We start from the raw sequence: 17,494 nt of genomic DNA, 5'->3' as shown, positions 1-17,494 counted from the left end.
AGTGACGATCCTATTTCAAGCATAAATAAATTTTCTGAAGACATGACTCCATGTCCATGATAATGATGTGTATATTTAATGAATTCTATGGTTAACCTTTAGGCAGAAACCTTGCTTTACAAATTCTAGTAAACTAACTCAACCTGACACAGTTTGAGTTTAGTTTGGGGCAAAACCAATATGCCAACCTAATTTTAATATCTTTTAATTGATTATTAGTATTATTCAAAGAAAACCATAAACCCACACCAGTACACTCATTTGTTTTTTTGACAAATGGGCAAAAGCAACTGAGTGGATAAATAATGGTCTTTCCACCAACTGGTGCTGGACCAAGTGAGTATTCTGAGGGAGGAAAAATAAACTTCCAGACTTCCTTTCCAATTCCACATGGAAGGAAAATCACATTTCCCTCCTAACTTAACTGACTCAATAAATCAATAAAAACATGATAGACATTATCTGTATATACTAGCTAATTGGCTTACTAAGTAGTATATTTCTAAAAGTAACCTATATACAAACTAAAGAGAAGACAAATGTTAGAAAAGCAATCTGAGGCTTGACAGAGCCAACCTCTCCATGTTTATTTTGTTTCCAATCTAACAAAGATCTCTTGATGTCAGTGTTTCTGTGTTTTGAGGTTAAACAAAGAGTGAATAAATACATGAATTTATTTTGAAAGTGGGAGTATATTAATAAGATATAATTAAAAGAAGAATGAGTCATGATCCTTGTTCATAACATACTCTCCTAACAGGTTCAGGGTGGCCTTCTGTCTCTTTTATAAACACCTGTAAGCCCATCACTGAGAATGAGAACTTCAACATTTGCAAATTGCTTATATCTACCTGTGTATTCCCATCCTATCCTTCTGCCCTTTCCAACTGATACATTTTTTATTACACTCATAATTGGCCTGTTTTGTTTAACATAGTTTTTACATGAATATAGTACTCATACATGTGTTATTTTGATTTTTATGTTTTAAAATTCATCAGAAAAGATAGGTCACCTGGTGTCTCAGTCTGTTGAGCAGCTCTTGGTTCCAACTCAGGTCATGATTGCAGGGTCCTGGGATCGGGGCCTGGAGTCAGGCTCTGCTCAGCACGTCTGCTAATGGATTCTCTCTCTCCTTTCTCCTCTGCCCCTCCCCTTGCTTCTGCTCTCTCTTGCACACACTCTCTCTCTAAAATAAAGAAATGAATCTTTAAAAAGAATAAAAATAAAACTTATTAAATGAGATTACCATCCTATAAATAATATTTGGGCCTATAAATCTGCCATTCCATGTTTTGTTGTCATGATTCATCTATATGGTGGTATGTAGGTAGAGTTCATTTTAGTTGGTTTATTGTCTTGTCTGTGTATCTCATTGTTTTAACCCAGGATTTCCCAACGTTGACAGAACAATTGATATTTTGGACTGGATAATTCTTTGCTATGGGAGGCTGTCCTGTAGCAAGGTAGGATGTTGAGCAACATCCCTGGCCTCTGCTCACTAGATGCTAGTAGCATCCCTTCCGTTGTGACAAAAAAAGAAAAGTCTCCAGATGTTATCAAATGTCCCCAGGACACAAAGTCACTCGAGGTTGAAAACCATTGACTTAATGTGTCACTCTTTGTTTATTCATTATATTATCAACAGAATGTATTTTTTTTCATATTTCATATTTTTCCTGTAACTTTCTTGAACAAGTATCCTGATAAGTGCCTTGTAAAAGTCTCTCTCAGGAGTAGACATGCTAGTTGGCAAAGCATGTGATTCTAGAACTTTACGTGATACCAAATATTTTTCTAAAACCAGTTGTACTAATCTACACTTATATCTGCTACCTTAAGAGAGTCTGTTGATTTACATTTTCTCCAACCCTCAAATTGTCAGATTTAACATTTGCTAATGTCAGTTGAGTGATTATAAAATAATATCTTACTGTGATTCTGATTTTTAATTTTCCTGAAAACGATGGACCATCTCATCATAGTTCTACTTGTGTTTTCTCCTCTATGAAATGTATGTTTATAATTTTGGCCCTTTTTTTTTTCTCTGTTGCTTTGACTTTTCTGCAATAGTTTGCTAGATACTGCTCCTCAGTATTAACCTTTTGTTAGTTACATATGTTATACATTTTATCTCAGTTTATGTCATATATTTTTAGTTATTTTAAGTGCCTTTTGATGGACACAGGGTTTATGCTTTAATATAGTCAAGTGTATGTTTTCTCTTGTATTTAAGTGCTTTTGTGTTAAGATTGTGTTCCTTACCCCAAAGCTAGAGATCTATTTATCTGTATTTTCCTAAATGTTAAAACATTTTGCTTTTGACATTTAATGGTAATAGGTTTGCCATGGATACTTGTATATATTTTAAGATACGAATCATTTTTGAATGTTTGGATTTTCATATGCACATGATGTTTTGTTAGCTCAAATTGTAGAATAGACTTCTTTTTCCCCACTGATCTGATGTCTCTTCCCACATAAATCAATGTTCCATACATGTGTAGGTTTGTTTCTAGGCTCTTAATTCTATCATTATATTCATCACTTTGTCTATCACTATGTCAGAAACTGCTTAGTAAAAAATAGCACTAGAGATAGGACAAATATCTCTTTGAGTGTGTGTGTGTTTTAAATAATTCTCTCCCCCCCAAGATGTAACTGGCTATACTTAGGACTGCAATGTAAATTTTAAATAGATTTTGAAAAATTCCATGAATTTGAATATTTTATTGAAATCATGTTGAACTTTAGTATCATCACAGTGAAGACACTTGATGTATTTATTCAGTGTACCCTTTACTAAATTAATTTTATTAACTCTTTCCATACATAAGCATTATATATATTTGGATGGATACTCTCTTTGTGGGAATATTTTTAATTATAACTTCTATTTCTTATGTATAGTACTATTGATGCATTCTATCTTTTAATCCTTTTTAGTCAGTTACATTTCTCTAATTTTTTTATGTAAGTTTTCAAAATTGTTGAAATAAACTTATATAGAGATACCTAATATATTTTAATCTTTGCTATCTGTAATCATGTCCCTCTTTAATCTTTGCCTCCTCTATAATTATATGCATGAGGCTTTTTTATTATATCATCATATTTCTATAAAATTTTGGTTGAATATAAACGTCTAGGGTCAATTCATCATCGTGCCCAATTTTCTGTCTGTGATAATTTTTATTTGGACTTATTTGTATTTCTGCGATCAATTTTTTTGGAGGTTTATCTATTTTGTTACTCTTTTCAAATGACCTTGTGCAGTTTTTGTTTTCCCATTAATCTTGTTTACTACATCTTTGTTTTCTGTTCATAGGTTAATATATCCAGTGATTGCCTATTATTTAGTTTTAGAATGAGATTGTTCTTTATTTTCATAGATATAAATACTAAGAAAACTTACTGATGGAAATTAATGGATCCAGACTGAATGAGTTTTGTTATAGTGATGCCAACCAAGTTGTTGAATTTTTCCAAGTTATAAGCCAAAATGAGTATGATTTATGATCGAAACTTTTTATAATAATCTTTCAAGAGACAATTGATGAGATACTCCTTTAATAATTTTGAAATAAAATTGAAAACCATATTATTTGCAAAATCATCTGTTACCAAGTTAGTAATGGCATTTCTTTTCACAGATTCTATCAAAAATGCTTAACAAGATCGTATCAAATGGCTATTTAACTATGTCTGTGACTTTTACTCTGGGGCACCTCATTTTAGCTTATATAATCAGAAAGGGTTTAAAAAATCTAAACATTAATTTCAAAAGACTTTTATCATCATGATAGATTTTGACAAACTACTTTTATCTTATCACAGGTTCCAAATACATTTCTATCAACACTTTGAAGATCCAGATTTAGGTTATTCCATGTATGAGAACAATCGTTGTATTAACTATATGTCTAAGGAAATCTTTGTTGTTAAACTGATCAGATGAATCAGACTCACTTTTTATTAGAGAACAACTTATTTCACAGTTTAATTGAAATAAACATGTTAATAAGCATTTTAAAAAATATATAGAGCATATAAGATAGATTATTGAAAGTATCAAATTCAAGTTTATAGGCATTAAAATTATCTTTATGTTGTATAACAAATTACTAAACATATGTTTATTATTTATTTTCTGACTTGTAATAAATCAATGCAAATGTGACTTTAAGTATAAATCATCTGTAAAATGAAGACTGTGTTGCAAAACAATATGATTTCAATGAATATGTAGTTTTTGCATGTTGGGCATTTTGGGGTTAATTAAATACAGATTTGCATAAATGTGTGGGTAGATATATGTATATATGCAAACAGACACACATACATATGCCTGTATATGCATGCACATGCACACACCACTACCTACACACATGTGCATTGTTCATATACATGCACATATATTCATATGTACATATATACACACATTGACTCATGCATGTGCACGTCTACACAGGTGCAGATATGTTTACATGCTTGTATGTATTATATGTATATATGTACATGTATTTTTTATTAATATCATCAGGTCTTGTAATCAAATCTTCTATGTATTTAATAAAAGGTAAAAGCATTTAGTGCTAAAAATGAGTATTCTGGCATCTAACATATTTAGCTTAATGTAATTTTTATAGAGAGAAGGCTGAAAGTATAAAATATTTTATGAGATGAAAGATGAAAGTTGAATGTTGCTGAAATATATCATGGTATGTTTAGAAAAGATAAGATATAACGGCCTTCTTTACTCTCACCTCCACACACGCATACAAGAGATCACATAATTTTTTTTGCCCATGAATTTTATTCCATAAATTTAAACACTTGTACTCCAAAAAATATTCAAGACCTATTTAAAGAATAAAACTTGATTATTATATTCCGCTCTTTAGAAGCACTTTCTTATAATGATTCCTAGCAATAAATATTATGGAAAACATTTTACAAAGCACTCAAATATTTGGAACAAAAGGTCAATTTTAGCATTCATAGGTTAAAATTTAGTAAATTGAAGGTGAGTAAACAGTTTATATCTCTTAAAAGATAAAACTAATATACGCCACTTATGGGAATATTTCTGACAAATTTCGGACAGATCTCAGTATAAACTAGGGCAAAGTGTTTTTTTACACTACTCTGTTTAACAAAAATTATGGTTAATATTAACACATTTTTGTAGGTTTGGGATGCTTGTTAGGTCTGGGGACTTCCGCTCTCCTATTTCCTTTTTAAGTTCATTGATTCAATGTAGGCAAAGCTAGATCGCCAATAGCACTAAGTCAAATAATTGGCTTAGATGCAGGGACTTCACTTTTCTTGAAGATCCTCATTCAAATGAAATGACTTTGCATCATCCTGGGGAAGAAGGTGAAGTCGATATACCTACTGTATGTTTCTTTTATTTTCAGCTTATATTAGTAATAATAACTTTCATGCAAGACCTTTCATGTAAATTAATGACTGGTTGGAGTTAATGGACCACAGAGCAACCCCTCCCAGGCAGTCATTAATCTCCAGAAATGCCTTATGCTGCAATTGTAATTGCTTAAATAAAAGCTTGCGAGAGAATTCAAAGAGAAATGCTAGACTTGTACTTGTCACTACAGGACAAATGGCAGTTTCGATCCCCAATAAATCTCCAGAGGAACAAATAATTTGTGTTTCAACTGTTCTGTTTGCTAAAATGCTGGACAGCATTTACAACTTTTCAAGGTGCTGATGCAGATTGAATTTCTTCAGGATTCAATGCTGGGTGAAATTGTCCTGCAGTGAAATGTCACCATAAGTAGAAGAAAATAGACAGTATTTGTAGGAACTAATTTGCAATATTAGGTTTTTGAACTTATAAATAACTTCAGAAGGCCATTAGAGCTGTAGTGTGAGGAACATCTGTACTAATGAAGTGTACCTAAAATGTCTTTATCGATAATACAATGGTTTTTGCATTATTTATCTTGCTCATATCTCAGTTGTACTAAACAATTTCATCATTGACTCCTCAAAAGTTATCCTCCATGGGTTCCATATTGTGTAGATTTCCTCCTCCCTCTGACTGTCACTTGTCACCCCTTTTCCTGACTTTTTTGTTCCTTTCCCTCATCTTAATCCCAATGCTAGGCTGGGAGGATGTTCAACTTTCTTCTCCTCTCACTTTGAGTCCCAAGCCTTTAGTTGCCTTCTATGGGGTGATATCTTGCCTTATCATGAACTAACCCACTCCTCTTTTAGTGATTTCAATAAATCTCAGTAAATGAGCATCATCAACTTCTATTCCAGGTAAGTTGGTTTCATCTTCTTCTTCTTCTTCTTTTTTTTTTTTTTTTTTACTTTACTAAATTCAGTCAATGCTATTTTCAGAACAGCATCTCACCTCCATCCACTGCTTGTCAGTTATGTAACCACTCCCTAATCTGATATGATGCTACCTTTTACATGGATTGATGGGCAGCATAAGTGATTTTTCTATTGCCAGTCTTCTCCTCCAATGGCTTTCATCAGATGGCAACAAGCAATCCTTCTAAAATGCAAGCCCATGTTGATACCTTGCACCTTCACACCTTCAATGGAAAATCATTCTTTTTAATATAGTTCATGCTTTTTCATGCAATTTATAAGATTATTGATAATCTGGTCTTCACTGATCCATGAAAAAGAAATATGGTGAATAATCTTTTTTAAAGATTTTATTTATTTATTTATTTATTTATTTATTTATTTATTTATGAGAGACACACAGAGAAAGGCAGAGACATAGGCAGAGGGAGAAGCAGACTCCAGGCAGAGATCCCGATGGGGGACTCAATCCCAGGACCCTGGGATCATGCCCTGAGCCAAAGGCAGATGCTCAATCACTGAGCCACCCAGGAGTCCAAAATATGGTGAATCATCTTTAATTGTCAAGATGTCCTATCTTTATTCACTGTGGTGGACCAACTCTACCTTCCTGTTATTCTTATATAATCCTTTCCCCTTGAGTGTGGGCAACATTTGTGACTTGCTTCTTACTGATAAACTATGGTAAAGGTGACTGGATGTATGAGATTAGGTAGACAAGATTGTGTTACATATTATGACTAACATTTGTCTTGCTAGGAGATGTTCTCCATCCCTGGTTTTCAAGAAGCAAGGTGCCACATGGTGAGCTACCCTATAGGTAAGACCAGTGGCAAGGGGTTGAGGGTGGCATCTGGCCCACAGCCAGAAACAAACTTAGGCCCTCTATCCAGTGGCCTACACAAAACTGAATTCTGCTAGCGGATTATTCCCACATGACCTAGGAAAACCTTAGATGAGAATCCATTCTTGGCAGACACCTTGACTGCTGCCTTGCAGGGAACCCAGCCAAACTATGCCTGGATTTCTGACTCATAGAGATGGTAAGAGAATATATCTGTATTGTTTTATATACTAAATTTTTGGTAGTTTGTCATGCATCCACAGAAAACTAACACACTCACCATACTTCATAATGAATCTATTACTGCTTTAAGAGTTCAAAAGAAATATTTTGAGTGAATTTGTGTAATTGCATGTCAAACATATTAAGCATAAAGTCATCTTTTATAGTCAAACATATATATGCAAACATGCTTACAGGGAGCAAGAATTTATTGTTTAATTTTAAACTCCTTTGGAAAATAACAGAGTAAAGTGTTAGCTAAAAAGATGAAGCATAAATGTGGGGGTACAATAGCATTCCAAGGAGAACAGAAAGGTAATTAGAATCAAAAAAGAGAAAAAAAGAAAATTGGTCAAGCAGGGACATCTGGGTGACTCCGTGGTTGAGGGTCTGCCTTCAGCTCAGGTTATGACCCAGGGTCCTGGGATCAAATCCCACATTAGGCTTCCTGGGGTGGGGGGGCTGGCTGCTTCTCTCTCTGCTTCCCTCTCTGTGTCTCTTGTGAAAAATATAAATAAAATCTTTAAAAAAAAAAAGAAAAGAAAATTAGTCAAGCAGAGAGTAGATGGGGATCCCAAAGGACATTTGTAGAAAAAGGAGCACTCAATCCAAGCGAGGGTGAAGTGATACAGACCAATAGCTCAAAGCTCTGGCTATTACTTCATATGTCAAAACACAGTTGAGGGCATCAAACACCTGCTCTGTTGCAGCCTGGGAATTTAGAGCTGATATCTAATAGTTAATGGTGTTGCTCACTTTTTTACAGATGAGGAAACTGAGGCTCAAAATCTTAAGTTAACTTTTCCAAAACCACAGAGCTTACAGTTGGTAGGCCCAACAATCAAAATCAAATTGGGTTTATAGCATATGGTCTACTGCCCTGATTTGTTTTGAACTTTAGAATAATGGCTTACATGATTTGATAGGCATATCAAAACAACTACTCATTCTGGGCAAAATGCTTCTATGTAAATAAACCAGTTTCTGTTTTAAAAATATAATAGAAATATTTGCATTTGAGGTTACTTTTGTTCTGTGTTTTGAATCCTTCTGCCTTTTCAAAGTAGCTTCTTAAAAATGTACAAAGTGTTAAACCTCAAACTGCTAAGAACATTAATTTTTCAGGTTCCTATATATCCTATAGCAAGGCTTTGGTCTAAAAGTTGACAGCTTTTTACCTCAGACACCAGGTTAACACATAATTATCTCCTCATTGTGAAGAATAAGAAGGTTATCATGACAATCGATGGAAGAAGTCAACTCAAAGAATACATCCTGTGAAACACAACAATTAGAGGAGACACTCAACACTTTCCAGGGACTGAGACAGTCCAAAGGCTAATTTAGGTCATCATCTAAACTATTTAAATCCTAAGTGTCAGCAGAGAGTTAAGTAGCCCACTGAAGTGGCATTGGAAGACCTAGCCTTAAACAGCAGCAAAGGAGAAAAGAAAGTGAAAATGGGAAAATAAAAATAACGCATTAGATTTCTACAGCATCTGTTGATTATTAACACACTCCTGGGATATGTTTTATCACCAGCATTATGATCCAGCTAAGTTTGTTGCAACTCTCCAGATAACATCACACAAGCTAATTGATTTGTTCAAGGTCAAATATAGAGTTTATCATTAGAATCCTGTTTTTATTCTCATCCACATTATCTTGTGGGTGAAGGAAAAAGAAAGAGGCATATTAAATAAAAAGAAAGGAAATAGAAAGATACAAAGGTGTCTATTATGGTAGGTGATTGTCTGCTACATACACATTCTACTGTGCCCTGAGATTGCCACTGATTTATTTAAACTTAATCCAAGCATAGCTGAGAGGGAACAGAAATAAGAGGTGTTGATTACTACTTTTGACACTGGCACTCAATAATTGCATGACCCCTTAATGACTATTTAACTTTGTATCTATTTTCACCTCTTGAAATCGTATACTTTGAGGAAAATAAACATAATCCAGTGTGACAATGAATATGACAATGCCTACTATATACACATCACATAACAAGTAATTTTAGTAAGTGTTAAATAACCTGATTATGATGCAAATTCATGGAAGCAAATATTTTATTTGCTTTTATGATTAAGTAAAACATATTTGTTTGGCCATGGCTGTCATTTCCTTTAGAGCCATTAAATAAGGACTCATACTCCCTAAATGAACAATTATTACTGAAGAACAAAAATTCTCATGTGGCACTTCTGTGCCTTTTAGGAGCTTATAGTCTAATTGGGTTGAACACAACGGTATCCTTAGCTGTACTGTTCTAAGGGCAACAAATCTTCAGATAAATGAAAAATTAAAGTCCACCAAGATAACTTCCATGGTGCTTCCAGAATTTGGTTGAAAGATACTAAACAGAGAGGAGAAGGTAAGGCATCCCAAGGGCCCTGAAATTGTTATAGTGAAAGCATCAAGGTAGAAAAGGGAAATACCATGGAGAACATTGACATTTACCCAGGGCCTGAGCTCTCCCACGTTGACTCTCTCCTACTCTCCACAACTATAAACTCTTCTTTTACCAGTTCTTCCTACAAATCCAATCACAGGAAACATTCATCTTATTTTGTGTTGAAACTCAGACTTCAGGAAAGTTGGTGAGGGGTGCACCCTGAGCATTACAACCTCTCCTATTCACACTCTCCCCCTTCTTCCTACCTCACGCACCATGTTTTAAAAGCCAGATATCATTCTTCCATTGTCTCATGCAAAGTAGCCTCATGGTCTTCTCTAAAGCCTTAATAGCATCTGACACCCCAAGTACCTCAGTGACTCAATTAATAGTTTACCAAAAAAACTTTTCTTTTTTCTTTAAAGATTTTATTTTTTTATTCATGAGAGACACAGAGAGAGAGAGAGAGGCAGAAACACAGGCAGAGGCAGAAGCAGGCTCCATGCAGGAAGCCTGATGTGGGACCTGATCCCAGGACTCCAGGATCATGCCCAGCGCTGAAGGCAGGTGCTAAACCGCTGAGCCACCCAGAGATTTCCCAGAAAAACTTCCAAGATGTGTTGTTCAAGTCTCAGGTCATACTGTACAAGATTTTTAAATGAGCAAAACCATCACAGACTGTACTATCCTGTCAAGCTTACCATATGGCATATTCTATCTTTTATTGTCCTTGAGCTATTTGCAATTCTGTAAGCCATGGAAATATGATAATAATGCAGATAATTCCAGTGCACAGAAATGCAAGAATTCTGATGGAATATCATTGATTATTGTCCTATAGATATTGATCTAACTGCAGATATAATCATAAATTCCTTGTCACAATTTCTGACTGCCTATATAATTATGCTCTTTGGGTTCCCCTCAGAAGCAGCTAAGATATCTTAGTGTTTTTCTCATTAATTAATGATCTAAGAAAATCTTTGGTCCAGGTTTTAAAACTATTTTTATGAAAATCTTGATGTTAGTTTTCTAAAAAATCTGCTCAGCAATTGGCTTCTCATAAAATAGTTTATAAATACTCATCTCTAAGGAGTCTTTGAGTATCTTTAAGTTCAAGGAAAATCTGAAAAGGCCCAAAACCAAGTTTAGGAATTTTCAAAGAATTTCTTTCTTAAACTACTTTCAAAAAAATCTCAACTGCCTTCAGTGGTCCATAGAAGATAAATGTAATAGATTCTTAAATTCTCACTGGAAATGACACAGGATAAGTGACATACCACTTAATTTTTTGTAGTATAATCTAACATATATGCTCTTGGATACAATCATTCTATGTTCACTCTTAACTTGGAATTCTAATAGCACATATCACTTCAGATTTTATGTCCCAAATTTGTTTGAAAAGATATTCATGCAATGAATCATAATTATAGAAGCTTTTATGGTTTTCTTTGAGAAGTTGGACATGACATAGCATTAAACTTGTGGCGGTTTTCCTGTTCGGGCTTGCAAAACAGACACACACACACACACAAAGCCACTCTATTATAAGTGATAAAGATGTACATTAATCAATTCATCCTACTAATTACCTGCCAAAAGTTTCAGGTGAGCTTTTATGGGTTTTATAAATGTTAATTATCTGTAGCTAAATGTATATATGTTTTGCAGAGAAATAAAAGAACTATATTGGATTTCTTCTTTGACAATTGTACTTCACAGAATGTATTATTTCATTTGACTTTTTCCATCAAATGTCATGATAACCTTTCCATTTTTTTCACAATAAGAAGATAATTATGTGTTAACCCTGTGTCAAAGGTAAAAAAACTGCTAACCTCTAGAAGGAACCTTGAAGTAGGATGGATAGGAGAGCTGGAAATAAATGTTCTTATCTGTTTGAGGTTTAGGACTTTGTAAATCTCTATAAATTTACCGTGAAAGACTTGAGTTTAGAAAAAAAACGAACTTCATTCATTCATTCAATCACTCAAGATTCATTAATAATTATGTGCCATGGGCCGCATTTGGAGTTGAGGATAAACGGATAAATAGAACAGTTTATTTAGTGCTGACAGAGCTCTAAGTGGATGAATAAATATAAACAGCTAGCTAGTAAGCGGTTTAAATCCTGTGTTTGCATATTACAAACTGCCAGGCCTTGGGTTCTTTACATAATTTAACACTCAGTTCTTAAGCTGTAAAATGATTCTCTTTATCTCAACTTCTTAGGACTTTTCTGAGGTGTTGAGCAAGTGTCTGGCACAGAGTAGATGCCTCACATGTCATATTTTTCCCAATGAGATACTGCAGTTCATCAAACAGAATGCTGTCCTGAACTGAGTAGGATGAGACTTAGTAGCAGGTACAACCAGGGGTGTCCTCATCCAGGTCATGACACTTGCTTCAGCAATAAGTAGGCATTTTTCAAGCAATGAGATTGTAGGCACCAAGAAAAATGTGTGAGACTTCAACATTTCAGGTAATCTATTTAGCCTTTAAAAACAAAGCAAAAAAAGAAGAAAAAATACACTCTAAATATGGAGTGATTAAAAAATTAAAATTCTGGAAACTTAAAATCTAGCAGTGCATTTATTAAACTTAGAATAAATTATGACTGTAATTTCCAGACCTAACGTGTATTTCCTAATGTGCACTTTTCCCCCCACAAAATGTCAATATAATGAAATAAACTTTGATTTTTTAATGGCTCGATCTACACACATCTTTAAACCAAAGAACAGTAGTGAATATACGATTTCTGATTTTAGAAAACAGCTTTTTTTTTAATAAGAAAGAAATAAAGACACGAGTAAACCAATCATTACTAGAAAGTTTACTTGAGACAATGTTCTTTAAATTTTTAATAGGCTTCCATTGAATAGATGGAATTATTTCTCCATAATTTCTAGATTGCACTCACTTTTGCGATTCCCACAGAATGCATGGTTGTAAATTGTGAAGGAAGCAGCCAGGGGTGGAGGGAAAGTTAGGATAGTGTCAGGAAACTAGGGGAGACAGATTTCAGGGAAGGCAAGAACTCTGCACGTGACAATAATCTCTACATGCATGAGTCTGTGCAAACATCAAAAATACTTTAGGACAGCTTTCCTTTTAAAGTATATGTAAATGTAGGCTGAGGTAATATTTTTCATAGTTTACATAGAAAAAACCCAGGAATTAAGGCTTCTGTTGTTGCAGTCTCAGATGACCAAGGTCAATTTCCCCTTAAATCTGAAGTGTTTTGTTTTGTTGTGTTTTGTTTTGGAATGCTCTGTCTATAGTGCCATGGACACTTGAGGATAAAAATAGGATAATGTAAAAAAATAAGAAATATGACAATGTTTGAATATTCTAAGCAGGGTGACACAATGATGAGGGCATATTATGTGGGTTTGGAGGCTGAGTTATAAAACCCTGCAGTGCAAAAAGCAGGCTAATTGGACCAGGAAAAGAAACATTTAAGCTTCTAGTTATTTTTATTTTATTTCAACCATTTTACAATCTAATTTTGTGTATTTTTGTGACGTGTATATACACATTTTACAATAAGAAATGTGAAGAAAAAAATCTGGAGAATCAACTTTTAGTTGCCTTTCTGATAGATAAAAGAAAATCTTAGATAATACCCATCTCTGAAAATCATCTAAAAATGAACATTGAGTAGAGTTATATAGTTTACAAGTATTTTTAATATCAAGATATTTAGATATCCCCATTCTGTCCCTGTCAAGACCCTTTATATGAATGGAGGTTTTAGAGTGGTAATTAACCAAGCCTTCATCTTCACTCAAACATTGGTGCAGATTAATAAACAGAGGGATCACATGGATGGAGAGTGCAACATCCACTAAGGCCATACTGGGAAACATTGCTTAACCTAGGCAACTTTCAACTTGGTGCCTTTTAAATACAACAGCTTCCACTTACCTGTGGTTTCACTTTCTTCATCCCCCATCTGGAAACAGATGTTCCTCCTTCTGACAATGCCTCAGAAGGACAATAGTAGCCTAACACAATGCCACAGTGTATACTGTCATGCACCTCACTTCATCTCACCACATAGGCATTTTATGCTCTCACATAATCACAAGAAGAAGGATAAGTACAGTGCACTAAGATATTTAGAGAGAGAGAGAGAGACCACATTCACATGACTTTTATTACACTATATTGTATAATATACAATAATTATTGTATAATAATAATTATAATAATTATTGTACAATAATAATTACTCTATTATTAATTATTGTTGTTTATCTCTTAGTACACCTAACTTATAAATTAAGCTTTTTAAGTTTTCATATCTACATAAGTATAGGAAAAACAATATGTATAGAGTTTGGCACTATCTGTGGTTTTAGGCATCTATAGGATTCTTAGGTAACTCCTGAATGGGTAAGGGGTGACTCCTATACATCTGACTCTCAAGTCATTCACGATTGAATGAAACACGTGTTTAGGAATCACAAATAAAGAAATGTGTGATGATTAATATTATGTGCACACTTGGCTAGGCTGTCATGCCCAGTTGTTTGGTCAAATAATAGTCTAGATGTTGCTGTGAAAGTAATTGTAGTTGTGATGAGACTTATAATCAGGAAACCTACAGTAAAGCAGAATGCCCTCTATAATGTGGGTGGACCTCATCCAGTCAATTGAAGGTCTTCGGGGCAAAAATTGAAGTTTCCAGATAGAGAAGCAATTCTGCTTCAAGTCTGCAAATTATAAACCTAGCCTGAGTTTCTAGGCTGCTGGGTTGCTCTACAGATTTCAGAGTCAAGACTACAATATCAAGTCTTATCTCAATTTCCGACCTTTAAGGCTGCCCTACAGATTTCAGACTTGCCAGCCACTACAATCATGTGGGCCAACTCTTTAAAATAAACCTCTCCATACAGATATCTATATCCATATATCTGTATCTATATATCCTATTGATTCTGTTCGTTTACAAAATAGAATCATAATACATGATGCAATATACAAAATAAGTAGATCAATTTTCAATTTGCAGACATTGAAATCATGCTACTCTTGACAAGCATCTTCTAGAATAGCTGAATCCCTTAAGAAGGGATGAGTAAAGGAAAGTGTGCCATGCAGAGAATCACAATTCAGCAACCCTATATCATCTGTCGCTAACGGGCCGTGTGACATTCTCTCATCTCCCCCTAAGTGTATTCATCTGTAAAACGACAAAATTAGATTAGCTCATCTCCACAGACTCTTCCTGTTTTAACCTTACCTAATCTCTGTGATCCGTCATTTGTGGTTACTATCTCCAGAAGGACGAAGCTCTACAAAGACCTCCTTCCAGTAACATATGGCTTGCATAGGCAGGAAACATTTGCTAGAGGCATTTTCTAAAGGTAAAGTGAGAATGGACTGGCCAGGAATTTCATGTCCATATGTATGAGGAGTGCACAGGTCTCTGAAACAAGCTTGATTGGTTGATTAAAGTAATAAAATCCATAGAAACCCTGGTATCCATCTGCCCCAGATCAAGGGGAGTGTTGTCGTTTTGTTTGGGTGTTTAATGTGTCATCTCTAACTTCCTCAATGATTCTGTTCCTGTCAGGGGTATAAGGATTTATGACTCTGCATTTCTGCTTTGGATTCCTATTAAGCCCTGGCCTTTCAGATTGCTTTTACCTCTTGTTCTGCAAAAACTTTGTTCAGGACTCTAGGATTTCTTTCAAAATGCAGTTTTAAGAACTGTGATAAAGGCATTGGGATTATCAATATCATCTTTGGAGTTAGAGGACAAGTCTTACTTGACACAGTGACTCTGAGATTTAGGCATTTAGGAGAAGATACGTGGTCACTAACATGACACTTACCTTCTAGACCCTAATAAAAAAAATGTTACTTTGGTTGTTTCTCATGATGGTATAGATATAATAATAGTAATAATAATAATCATAATAATAACAAAAGAAAAGTAGGAGGATTAAGTATATAAATACCATCAATGTCAGTAAAATTTACACAGAAGGATGGAAATTGGGTGCTAGCACAGAATGCATTCTCTTGTGTTCGACTGGTTCCTGGGGAAGTTACAAAATTTGATGTGCTTGATTAAGGAAGCCATGAAAATGCTTCTCTTTCATGTGGATTCATATTTTCAGAGTGAACCAAATGAGACTTTAGGTCATGACTAAATTGGCCATGTCTTTTTATATTATAGTGTGTAATGTTATTGTTTTATGAGTACTAATGAATCTGTGTTTCAGAGTATGGTCGTTGGCCCAGCAGTATCAGCATCACCTGGGAGCTTATTAGAAATATGAATTCTAGAAATAAAAAAATAAATATGAATTCTTCGTACTCCCCCTAGGAATACTGAATCACACATGGTGGGGATGGAAAGCGGTAATCCTTGTCTTCACAGGCTCTCCAGGAGATTCTGATCATGCTAGACTTTGAGAATCGGTTCTGTGGACTGATATTGTGATTCACACTTAAATCTACTTGTCCAACCAAAATCCCTCTATTAAACATCTACAGAAAAACTTACTTTACTCTTTTTCGTAGGCATCTAAACATAGAGCCTAATAAAACAGAACAAAGCCAACAAACACAAATAAGTAAGTAGAAGGATTCCAACATATGAATTTAGAAACCAGTTGTTTTTTTACTTCTATTAGTTGGAAATTGTGTTTACAATAAGGGACCCGTAGCAAAATTGAGGCTCCTTCTCTTGTGATCTCAGACTATGATTTAAGTTGTTTGATATTTATTCATCTTTACTTCCACAGGCAGCTAGAATAAAATCAAAGCACTGCAGACATCTTAGAAACTGCAGATCTATTATATGCAATTCCAATGTTCCTCTTTCCTCTTTATCTTTATATATCTTCATTACCAACCCACTAGTTCAAATGCTTAGCTGTAGGGGTTGAGAAGAAGGCATTTACTAAATCCAAATTCAAACAAATGTTAGGTAGTTAGAATCAGATCTGGGAGAGAAATAGAGATAAAAGGCCATTTGGTATCTTGATTAAAATTAGCCAGAAATAATGGAAGGTCTGGAGGAAAAAATAATACAAACACATAATACTAATCTCCTATATCCAAATTACACAACAATTTGACTCCACTTCTCATTGATTTGCTATTTTAGGTACAGCAGACAATTTTGGTATGATCAGAATTATTACCACATATCAAAGATAATGTTTCAAGCCCTTGATTCAAAATCTTTAATGTTTTCAAACAATACATAATTAAAAGTCCACCTACCTTCAATTCCAGAAATCATTTCATAATGCAAACTTAATTGGTTGTTAATAGCAGAACCAGATTAGTAGCTGGTTGTGGCCATGATGAGTTTATCTATTATACTCATAATTAGGACTCCCACAGCCAACAAACCCAGAGGGGCTCAAAGCTCACAGCCAATCCCTGTTGCCGAAAGCCACTCACACATTCTTAAATCATCAGGTTCCTATTCCTGCTATCACCAAAAGTCACCACCCCCTACTTTCCTTTTTCTATTTCTAATCTACTGTGTGGACTAATTTGCTTTCTGGGAACTTCAAGGGACTAGAGGCTTAATGCATGGGTATGTTTGTTTTTCTCAGGAGAATGCCAATTGCTAGGAGAATTTGGAGCTATGGAACTGGAAGCTGGGGACATGATTTACTGCAGTATTATCGTCATACACTGAGAAG

The 17,494-nt window shown here is 34.5% G+C and overlaps 1 long non-coding RNA gene across 1 annotated transcript in view; it reads right to left on the bottom strand.

The window, feature by feature from the left end:
* The window catches only part of LOC140639472 (uncharacterized), a 47,347-nt gene extending 30,169 nt beyond the window's left edge, over positions 1-17,178 (bottom strand). Inside the window, exons 1-2 of the long non-coding RNA XR_012036187.1 lie at positions 17,064-17,178; positions 1,016-1,189 (exon numbers count right to left, since the gene is read on the bottom strand). This is a non-coding gene — a long non-coding RNA (uncharacterized lncRNA). The remainder of the gene's footprint in view (positions 1-1,015; positions 1,190-17,063) is intronic.
* Positions 17,179-17,494: the final 316 nt, after the last annotated feature.

Source organism: Canis lupus, chromosome 9, assembly GCF_048164855.1.
Source record: "Canis lupus baileyi chromosome 9, mCanLup2.hap1, whole genome shotgun sequence".
NCBI lineage: Eukaryota > Metazoa > Chordata > Mammalia > Carnivora > Canidae > Canis > Canis lupus.
Note: the sequence above shows the minus strand (reverse complement) of the source record. Positions and strands in the feature narration are given on the sequence as shown.